This window comes from Triticum urartu, chromosome 3A, assembly GCF_056163025.1.
Source record: "Triticum urartu cultivar PI428250 chromosome 3A, HENAU_Tu73, whole genome shotgun sequence".
Taxonomy (NCBI): Eukaryota; Viridiplantae; Streptophyta; class Magnoliopsida; order Poales; family Poaceae; genus Triticum; species Triticum urartu.
Window position 1 is genome coordinate 747596452 of NC_141875.1, and position 11549 is coordinate 747608000.

An 11549-nucleotide genomic window follows, 5' to 3' on the forward strand; every position below is an offset into this window, starting at 1 on the left:
GAGAAGCCACCACACACACTGCAACTGAAGTCATATGGGCAAATGGGTCCAACCTGTGTTTTGATTTTCGGCCGCAAAAAGTGGATTTCGGCTGAATTTCGGCCATCTCGGCCTGAGGCGAAAAGTACATTTAGGCCGAAATTGCTCAAATTTGGCAAATTTTGGTCAAATTTAAGTCAAATTGTAGTCAAAATTTGATCAAATTTCAGCCGAAATTTTTGAAAATGGCCGAAATTCGGCCATCTCGGCCTAGGGCGAAAAAAGCTCAAACAGAAAATCAAAACACAGGGTCCAACACCACATAGGCCTAGCACAAAGGCTGTAGCCAAGCTCGTGACCGAACAAAACGCGAAGACCACAGCTACGTCAAAGTGTTTGCTGCGCAAAGGCACGTCGACGATAGCTGTCCCAGAGTACATGAGGTTGATAGTAGTTAAACCAGAGCACCCGAATGCCAGCGAGTTGGCCGCGATGAATGCATCAAAAACATACCTCCTAGAAAGATTGGGTGTGCCATTGTCACTGTAATCCCCTGGTGGAGTGAAATTTGCAGTAAACGCCACAGTTGCCATTAGCACTGACCCAATGCCCAATGTTTGAGTCGAAGCTGTCAGTTTGTCTGATTCTTTCTCTTCATCCTCTGCTTGAATGTACTGATCTTCAAAGTGATCCGATCGGCGATTGCCATGTTTAGCGCGACAATATATTAAATCAGCATTCATCACAAATCGGGGGTTCTGCAAGAGCAAATAAGAAATTCGTGTCAGCCATATGAACTATTGCTACTACATTTGCCTTTGTGGGAGCAAATTAAGCCTGAAATAAAAGGAAAGAAAGTACATTACCCATGCACAAAAACATCCAGCGCGAATCTTACTCTGCGATAAATCTAGAGGAGTTTCCCCCTTTCTATTTGTTAGATTTAACCGCACTTCCGGATTCTCCAGGAGCAAACAGAAGATGTCCTGATGCCCAAGCAATACACTTAGGTGTAGTGCAGTGTTTCCTTCATTGTCTTGCATGTTCAAAATCCATGATAACGATTGAGTTTGGCAAGCAAGTGCGACTATGTTCCATTTCTTCTTTTCAACAGCGACATGAAGGAAAGTTCTTCCCTTCATATTGCGCACACCAGCAATGTTGGGGCACTTGTCTACAAATTTGACAATGGCTTTGTTCACACCTATGGAAGCAGCAATGTGTATAGGGAATAGTCCCTGACCATCTGACTGATACATTGGAATTGGGTTAGCTTGCAGCACTGGATCAAACGGCATGCCTGAATGCCAAGTACTATGATTCCATGGGAACCAAGGATGGAAGATGACTTGCAGCACAGGATAGAATGGCATGCTTGAATGCCAAAAACCATGAAACCATGTATACCAATGACAGGAAGATCCAGAAGTGTACACCTCTTGCGTGTAGAATTGATGTTGCGAAGTGAAGGGGGGTGCTCCCATTTCGGTCCTTTTGCGCTGTAAGGCCAATGTTCCATTCCAGTAGCATTTCTGTCATGGCTGCCAAACACCAAAAGTTATCACCACTTACTTTTTCTTTTCTTTTTTTGCCTCCTTAATTCTAACAAAAATATAAAATCAAACCACTATCAAACTTATTATAGATATTTAGCCACGCCACAGGGAGATGGTATGAAGATATGTTTCAAGGTTTAAGCTAGGACTTGATATTTAGCACAGTGCATTTGCCACAAACCAAGGAAGATATCGCTAACATTATTCAGTTTCTAATCTTAAATCTAACTGCAAAATCAAGAATTATATTTGTATGTCACCTAGCAAATTTTAGATAAGTATTACTGAACATGTGCTACTTCTATGTCCAAACAGATGTTTTCAGAAAAGCCCTTATGCCAAGATTAAAAGAACTAGCACATCGCGTGGATACTCATAATATAGGTCGATACAATCTTTTTTATGTACTCTAAATAGTTACGTTAGCCATGTTGGCGTGAAAATTTTATCTAGAAAATTCCCATATATCGTTTGGTTAGGATGTGCCTCACATATTTTCTTCTTTTCGACAAAGGGTGGACTTTATTACTTAAAATGAAGCATGAAGCGGATACAACTAAAAGGAGCACACACGCCCTCTGCATTGTTAGGATACACACAACCAACACCAATACCAATAAACACACACACACACACACACAAAACCTGTCGGCAGATAGCAAAGTCATATAGGCCAAAGTTGTGCCTAAGCATGGAAAAATAAAAAACCCTGAAGTGATCAAATCTGCATCAACCATCTCATGACACCACAAGGATAATGAGATTCTTAAACAGATCCGACCACTAAAAGCCAGAGTCTAGGTTTTCACCCTGAAGAACTAGTCCGCACATATTCGAGCAATGCCTTCAACAAGGTAACGACACAAAAACATCGCATTGCCAGGTACAACAAACTCGGCTCAGACCTAGGTTTTCAAACCACAGCTTGAGACTGGGTACTCAAGGAGCACCACCATCGGAGTCAATCATGTGTTGTTGCCACCACTTTCCCAGCAGCCGCATGCTTTGGACTAGAAACCGACTGCTGCTGCACAACCATACCCTCTATGTCCAGTGATTGTCAATAGAATGCATCTATCCGTCAAAGGCGGCCAGTGGATCTAGAGAGAGTAACCCTTGCAAAGATCCTTCGGTCGCCAACGCAATCCGTGGCCAGGTCGACGCCGCAGGACGGAGTGGTCATCATGGACCAACACCTACAACGGAGATCCTCACCACTGGCTGCCCCCACGCCAATCCTGAGCACCAACATGCAGCTCTGGCCAATTGCGGATGACCCACGGCTGGACCCTCACACATACTGGATTTGGCCGCAAACCATGCCACACCCGCCGATCTGTCCAAGTTCAGAGTGGAAGTTTCGCGGGAGCCTAGCCGGAGGATCTTGGTCCAAATCGGCGACCAGGGACAAGCCATGGGATTGAAACCCTGGCTGGCAATGCCCATGGCCGCCGCTACCAAAGGAGTCGATTCCTCAATGCACATAATTTTTGTTTCTTCAATTATTTCTTTATTAACCCATTGACATGTGGGACTGGGTAGGCAGAGAGGGAACACAACCAGCTGATGAGGTGTCACTTGGACAGTTTGACGGGTCAACTAGACAAAATATGAAGCTCTACGGTGAGGCAGTGACTGTATAATCACCAATAGACGTATATAGTTATTGTATTCTTAAGTATAGTGGCTAAAGTGAGCTATCAACAAAAGTTCAATGACTACTAATGCATTTTATTCAATCCAGTATTGTAGTCTTCGTCCAATAGTGGAGTACTCCGCTTTTTTATTGTGGCAGGCTGGAGCCCTAAATTAATAGTGCTAGATGATACCTCACACGTTGTTGCCAGATCTTCTTTTACAATATATTTATTAGCATTTGGTTGTATGGGACATGAATATTTGTAGCAATAACATCAGAACTAATACCTTACAGTGCTGGACTGCAGCGCTATGTGAGCCAGGGCTGGGGCGAGAGTTAGGCCAGGGCAAGCTGGGCTGCAGCGCTCGGAAGCTGGGACTACTCTTTTCTTTTCCTTTTTTCTTTGCCTTTTCGTAATTACAGAAATTGAGAAGAACAAAGGCAAGGAAAGAAATGGCTAGGACTTCTAGAAAAAGGTGAAACTTGTTGAGAGTGCTTCTGGAATATTTGCAAACCTACGGAGGTGTTTCCAGCAATTTTGGATGAAGTTGAATTCAAATTCATTTGAATTTAGATAAATGGATTTGAACTAGAGGTATACTAAGTGTCCGAAAATCAAGAGATTTTGGTGGAGCTTGGGAAAAAGATGTAAGAATTTTGGGCAAGGTTTGGGGGCCAAACTTGAGGAAAGGCATGCGAATTGTGGAAAGCTTTTAAAGGGAAAGGAAAAACACTTAAATAAAATAAAAGGAAGGCTCAAAAGAATTTCTAAAAATGTTCACTATTATTTATTTGATGTTCGATGTCATGATGAAATTCTGATTCAAAAATAAAATAAAATAAATATTAAAAATAGTTAAGGAAAGAATCAGAGAAATTGGTCTCGGGCTGTTACAACACTCCCCCACTTATAATAGATCTCGTCCGGAGATCTAGAAAAGAAAGAGGAAGAGGTTTAGCTATATAGTTGCATCATTTTTTTGTGGGGTTATATAGTTGCATCATTGACAAAGTAGAGATACCAAAGAACCTTGGAGGTTGGAAGACATGAAAAAAAGGCCACATGGAACAAGAGAGAACTTGGACAACACTCTGGTTGAAAAGAAAAACAAGGGATCCAACATGAAGTTGACAAGATTGAAAGAACTTCAAAATAAAGGAAGAACACGATGCTCCCAAAACAATTGAATGGAAGGTAGATACTTGGAACCAATTGAATGGAGAAGAAAGCAGCACCTGCTACGACAAGGAACTTGAAAGGGCATCCTGACAAGGAAGGCATGAACGTAGTTGTTGACAACTTAACAACCAAAAGATATGGTTCTTATGGGCTTATGAAAAACATCCCAAAACTATGAGGTGAAAACATGTAGTAACGGAAATATGATACTTGAGAGCAACAAAGATAGGAAAAACTTCTTCGCTAAGAGGATTATCTTAAGATGTTTGATGTTTGTTTGTTGGACTAAATCACGTCCTCTAAGATATGGTTGTCAAGCGCACTGACGGCCATGGGTAGGTATACTACGAGTATGAGGTGATAGGAGCTGCCACACGCACAATCTCATCTATGCAGCATGTATATGGAGGTAGCTATTTTGTTTTCTCCTGTTTCAATGCATGGGCATGTTTCTTGAATGAGAGGTGTTTCCCCCTGGTTCGGTTCACCCCCCCCCCCCCACACACAAACAGTATATGGGCAGTATGGTCATTTCATGAAACTGTATACTACGAGGCATCGTACCCACTTTTATCAAACTAAAAAAGACAGTGCGGACATGAATCCAACTCAAGACCTCTTAGTCTAAACAGAACCACACTAACCAATTAGGACATCCTAATACGCTTGAGCCTGTTTAACTATTTTTGTTGTTTTCTTCTACTTCAGCTCGTGGCTGGGCCGGGCCATTGTTGAATCGTCCCTTATATCATCATTTCTTTTTTCTTTTTTTTTCCTTTTTCTTTTTTCATTTTGTTTCTTTTTTATGTTCCAAAAAATGCTCAAACTTATAAAATTTTGGAGAAAGTTCCAAAAAATGTTTTCTTTTTGAAATGTTGGTCATAAAATAAAAATATTCGCATCTTAAAAAAATTGTACAGATATGTCGTTTTTTCATTTAAATAGAAAAATGCTCACATCAATATAATTAAAAGTTGAACATCTATTAAACAAAAAAATGTTTGTTTATTTTTCATTTAAATATAAACATGCTCACATAAAAAATCAAAAGCTTTTTAAATTTTTGAACATCTGTTAAATGGATATATAAAAATAAAACATATCAATCAGCGACTGGTTTATTGTTCTTTTTTGTTTATTTTTCATTCTTATTGTTTTTTGTTTTTTATTTTGTTCCTTTTCTTTTTCAAAAAAAAAATGCTCAGATGAATATAATGGACCCAAATTTTTCAATACACTAGCACACTACCATGCAAAGAATCCATGATAAATTTATTGAGTTATGACATTTATGCATTTTTTAGGGGTTTGTCGGTGAAAAAAAAACCCTAAAACACTAGCCGAACGTGACGCAACGTGCGTTCGGTGTCCGAATTCTTTCCAATTTTGCACGGAGGGCTGCCCACATGCTGGGAATTTTGGTGTAATTTCATGCATGGCAAGAAGCACACCATGTTCAAAGGTGGTGTTTCGGGTAGGCCGGCAGGACAAGTCTGGATGTACTTTTTTTTACATCAATAAAATAGAACCAATTTTTTTCCACACACTAAGATCACCATGCAAAGCATCCATGATAAATTTTATTGAGTTCTGACTTTTTATGCATTTTCTAGGGTTTTCCTTGTGAAAAAACTCAAAACACTAGCCGAACATGACGTGATGTGCGTTCGGTGTACAAATTCCTTGAATTTTTGCATGGCAGCCTACCATGAGAATCTCCACATGCCGGCAAAATTTGCTGTCATTTCATGCATGGCAAGAAGCACACCATGTTCAAAGGTGGTGGTTCCGGTAGGACGGTAGGGCATGTCCGAAGCACTTTTTTCACTTTAATAAAATGGACCCAGTTTTTTCCCACACACTAGCATCCACATGCCAAGCATTCATTATATATTTCATTGAGTTCTGATATTTTATGCACTATATAGGGTTTCCTTGGTGAAAAACCCCCTCAAAACACTAGCCGAACGTGACGCAACGTGCATTCGCTGTTTGAATTCTTTAAAATTTTGCATGGAGGCCTACCATGAGCATGCCCGCATGCTGAAAACAATTTGGGGTCAATTCATTCATGTCAATAAACACCTCATGTTCGAAGGTGCTGGTTCTGGTAGGCCGGTAGGGTAAGGCTTTTGTTATTTGCAATTGCTGTCATTGTCAATCAACATGAAAATATCTTCTATCTGAAATATTTCTTGAAATTTGTCAACAATTTTGGAAACTCAAATTGTGTCTGAAAAGTTTATAAACATGATTTTTCCCCAATATTGTTAATAAGTTCCCAAAATTTATGTTGTACACAAATTGCAAACCCAATACCTTTTTCAGAATATTTTAACAATTTTAAAATACAAATATTTATTAAATTTATGAACAAAAATTCAAAAATTGGAACATTTTTCTAATTTGTAAAAACATTTGATAAAAATATTTTTTTGGTAGTCCAAAAATATTTCAAAATTTAAAACAGGTTCAAAATGAGTAATAAAGTTCCAAAATATAAAAATGATATTAAAGGAAAAAGAGAAAACCAAAAAAATGGAATAGAAAAAATATACGCCCAGGCCTTGTCCAATCGGGTGACAGCATCGCCTCCGTTGGCTGCCTGTTGAGCCGGCCCAAGCATTCGCCGATTTGAAAAAAGTTTATCAATTTTAAAAAAGAATATTTATGAATTTGGAAAAAATTATGGGATTTTATTAAACGTTTGTAAAAGTTCAAAAGAGTTCCTGGATATGGCAAAAGTTCATCAATTTGAAAATAAAGTTTTCGAATTTAAGAAAATGTTCACGAATTTAAACGGAAAAAGGTTCAGGTAGGGTGTTCAGGTTGGCCGGAAGGTTCCGTCTCAAAGTACCTTTTTTCGACATCGTTCAAATGGACCAATTGTTTTCTACGGCCTTGTATCACCATTCCAAGGCATCATGGCAAGTTTTTGTGATTTTGACAATTCTGTATTTTCAAATAATGTTGGTGCTTTCAGAATTTATTTGAAATTTAGAGAATAATCTTATATTCGAACTTTTTCTACACAACAAGAAAAAATGTTCACGGAAATTCAAAATAAATTGGTTTCATTTTTTGTTCTTATTTTATGATTTTTGCTAGAAAATTTCAAAATAAATGTTGATGGAAATGACCATCCTACCCTTTATTACGAAGGGGTACAGAGAGAAGGAAATGGCCATCCTACCCTTTATTAGAAGTGTAAAAAAAAATGAATGAAACAAAACGGTTCACAGAACACGCACGGGCATGTTTTCTAGTAGTTCTTCTAACTAGTGGAGGAAACACGACCAAAGAATTAATTTTGCAGGCATGGACTTCATAAGGAGCATAAATAAATGTAATGTGAGAGAAATACCCTAATGTATATGTTACCTTGGCTACGAAGAGCAGAAGCATGCAACGCATTTTGCCCATCCGGTCCAGAATACGAGAGATAGCCACCGCTCTTGTGATACAGTGTGTGTGCAATGTCGGGGCGATCATGCAAGACGGCGAGGTACAAGGGCGAAGTGCCGCCGTCCTTGGGAAAACAAGCCAATTCCGAGTCGGCCGCCATTAGCAGCTCAACGATGTGGTCGCTCCCGATGCGGACAGCCTCATGCAGGGCCGTCTGTTTGCACCCATTCTCCGTCCTCACAAGCTCCCTGAGCCGGTCTCCGGCACCGTCGTCATCGCCTTGAGCTAGGGCGACGAGGTGGGAGACCATGGAAGATCTCCGGGCCCTGGCGGCGCAGTGGAGGGGAGTGTCGCCGTGGCTGTTGACCTTGTAGAGGAGGTGGCTGGCCTTTCCGTGGACGAAGGTGGCGCTGCGCAGGTATCTGGCGACTGGCGCCATCTCCATTGGTGGCCACCACATGCAACGCGGTGTCCCCTTCAGCGGTGACGCCCTCTAGGAGCGAGGGCGAGAGTGACGCTGGATTGGAAGCATGCAGCGACGTCGCCATGCCAACGCCATCCTCGTCGTCGGTGCCCCCATGCTGGAGCAAGTCAAGGAATGCTGGAGTTGGCACCCCGTCTGCCCACACGGCCGGACCTTCGCCTTCCCCGTCCAGAAGAAGGCGCAGTGCTACCGGGGAACCAGAGAATGAGGCTGCAAGCAACAGTGGATCCATGGCCGTCATTGCCATTGGTGTTCTCCCAAGAGGGACTAGTGCATCTGCCATTCTGCATGCATGCTCAGCTGCCTAAGCCTGTAGCCTTGTAGTACGTACGATATATGTGCCTGCTGGCAAATATAGTTGGGAACTTTCATCATCACCCAAAGCAAATTATTCCCTGTCCCTGGTTCGTACTACATCTACACTTTGGATATCTTTCGTCCAATCGCTCGCGATAGGCGCCATGCAGGATGTGCAAATTATTCTGCTGGCAAATAGTAATTAGTTACTTTCATCATCACGCAAAAACAAAAGGTTAACTTCATCATCACGCAAAGCAAATTATTCCCTGCTCCGTACTACATTTGTGCAAGTGCCAAGATGCACTCTGGATGCTACTTTTTCTTTCGTTCCATGACAGCCATAGGTGCCGTACGTCACTACTAGAATCTGGTTTTGTGCTGAATTCCAGATCGAACTTCACTGAGTTCATTCTATCGGGAACTCGGCAAGCTTTTGTCTGCCTAGTTTCATTCAAAATTGGACTCGGCAGAGCTGTGACTTTGTCTGGTTCCAACGAAAAACGACTCGACGAACAAAAACAACTCGACAGAATCTGAAATTCGCAGAGTTCCAGACAGAAAAAACTCGATGAAGTATGACATGTGGGGCCTGCGGTAGAGCTGGCGAGGGAGCCATGCGACGGTGTTTCTTTGCTGAGTTTCGGCCCAACAGAGACTCGGTAAACATTTTATATTATATATTTTTTAAATACGAATGCCACGGCCCATGGGTCTTGCTTTGCCGAGTTCCCAACATAATGAACTCGTCAAAGGTAGCTAGTGGTTTAGTCCCACTCGCCGCGCTAGGTGAACGCCGTCCAGCTTAAATAGCCGTGTCGCCGGACTGCGGTAAGCTTCTCTGTTGTTGCATTAGGTCTATCAATTCTGGTTGTGTGAATGAGGTAGCTTGACACTAGATTGCATTCCATCAACTGATGATTGTTCATCGAGTGACAAATTCATCTCATAAACGTACATTGATAGCCCTACTAAATTGAAAAATATTTTTAAATTTTCATCATATTTAACATAAATTGTTACAATTTTCTGTTTTTCTCATTTCTCTTTGACGGCAGCTTGGCTTTTTTTTCTTGAATCATTTCATCAAGCTTCGTAGGTCTATACTGCCCGCCTGGGTTGCTTTTTTTTGCCGGGCCTTCCGCCTGGTAGTTTGAGCGGGGTTTGAGGCGCCCGGCTGTAGATGTTCTAAGAGGATGTGTGAAAACAAATGATTATTGTGAGTGTGAGAGAAAATAGAGAATAAACGATGAGACAATATAGAAGATAGCATTCTAATTTTGTATAGATATAGTATATATGTGTGTAAAGTTTATATAGAAAAAAAAAGAAAATGAAAGAAAAGCATGGAGGTCGAGCAACGAAGAATGGAGAGGACCAATTGGATGATAAGAATGAAAAAAGCTGAAGAAAAGCAGTAGGGTCAGTGCGGGACCTCAACTGCATGCAGCACGCATATCAACACTTTACTCACGGCCAGGATATCAGCTATGTACATACGAAACCCGGCGGAGAAAACCGTGTCCAGCCAGTCTGTTGATGATAAGAATGAAAAAACCTGAAGAAAATGATCGACTTCAGAGATACAATTCTTCTAGCTAAGGAGGTAGCACCTTTCGCAAGCCTTAGGCATCCCCCTCCTTAGGTTAAGGGTAATGACTTCAAATATGACCAGCTCCTATAGTGTGACGGGCGATGTGTACAAGGCCCGGGAACAGATTGACCGCCGTATGGCTGACCGGTATTACTAGCGATTCCTGCTTGTTAGATTGTATATCTATACGTGGACCCGTTGTACACATCTGTAATTGTATTGTACCCTTTGGTACTCCTATATAATGAGATAGCCACACCCCGTTTAAGGTGTCGAGCAGTTTCCCAAACTCTATGTCTTACATGGTATCAGATTAGGGTTTCGATGTCTTCCACTGCCCCTCACGCCGCCGCCGCCTCGGCCCCTGCCACCGCCGACTCCTCGGCCTCTGCCATCGCTGATGCCGCGTCGGCCCCAACGCTCGCTTCCTCGCGCCTTTCATGGCCTCCCGCCCGCTGGCTACGCCCTGGCGGCAGCCGCCCGCAGCCTCCCCGATCGGGTCGAGCGGGACGGGCGACCTGCCCCCGCCGATCCCATCTGGCGGGTTCTCCTCAGCCGTTGCCGCTGGGCCGCCGGGGTTCCGCGGCCCTGCACCTCCGTATGGTGCCCCTACCTCACCACTCGGCGCCGCGCCTCCGTCGTCGCTGCTCTATGAAGCCCCTTGGTTCGGCGCCCCTGCCTCAACCCTCGGCACCGCGCCTCCATCCTCGTCCGCCTGGCCGCTGCCCTATGGCACGTCGCCGGCGTCTGGCTGCACTGGGGCGTCACATCCCCAGCCCTACGGTGTGCAGCCGCCTGCGCTGCTTCACGGGGCTGCGCCATCTGTGCCCCCCGGAGCTCTGGCTGGCTCGGGTGTTGGCTCCGCCCCTGCAGGCGCCTACTCCGCGTCTCCGTACGCTGGTGCGCAACTGGCGCTCGCCCCCAACCCGGAGACGGACCCGATGATGGGCTGCTACGCGCCACCAGCACAGCCTCATGCGGATCACATGACCGCACCGACGCCGTTTTACTTCTCACACCTCCTTCCGGTGAAGCTCATGCCGGATAATTATTTGTCCTGGCAGGCTCAGGTGCTACCCCTCCTTCGCAGCCACTACCTGGAGGGGTACGTCGACGGCTCCATCCCGTGCCCGCCGACGTATCATCCGGCGCACCATGTGTGGGTGGCTCAGGATCAGGCGATTCTCGCCGCTATCCAGTCATCGCTCACTCCGGGCGTGTTGTCGCTGGTCATCTTCGCCGCGACATCCCGAGATGCTTGGTCGACACTTCACAGCAGCTTCGCCTCGCAGTCTACGGCGCGTGCTCATGCCATACGCACCGAGTTGGGGGAGACTAAACTTGATGGTCTCTCTATCACCGAGTACTTTAACAAGATGTCGGATCTCGCGGACACATTGGCCTCAATTGGTCAG

General features: G+C 43.7%; 1 pseudogene; it reads right to left on the minus strand.

The window, feature by feature from the left end:
* Positions 1 to 1066: 1066 nt before the first annotated feature.
* On the minus strand, positions 1067 to 8484 carry LOC147982646 (uncharacterized; annotated as a pseudogene).
* Positions 8485 to 11549: the final 3065 nt, after the last annotated feature.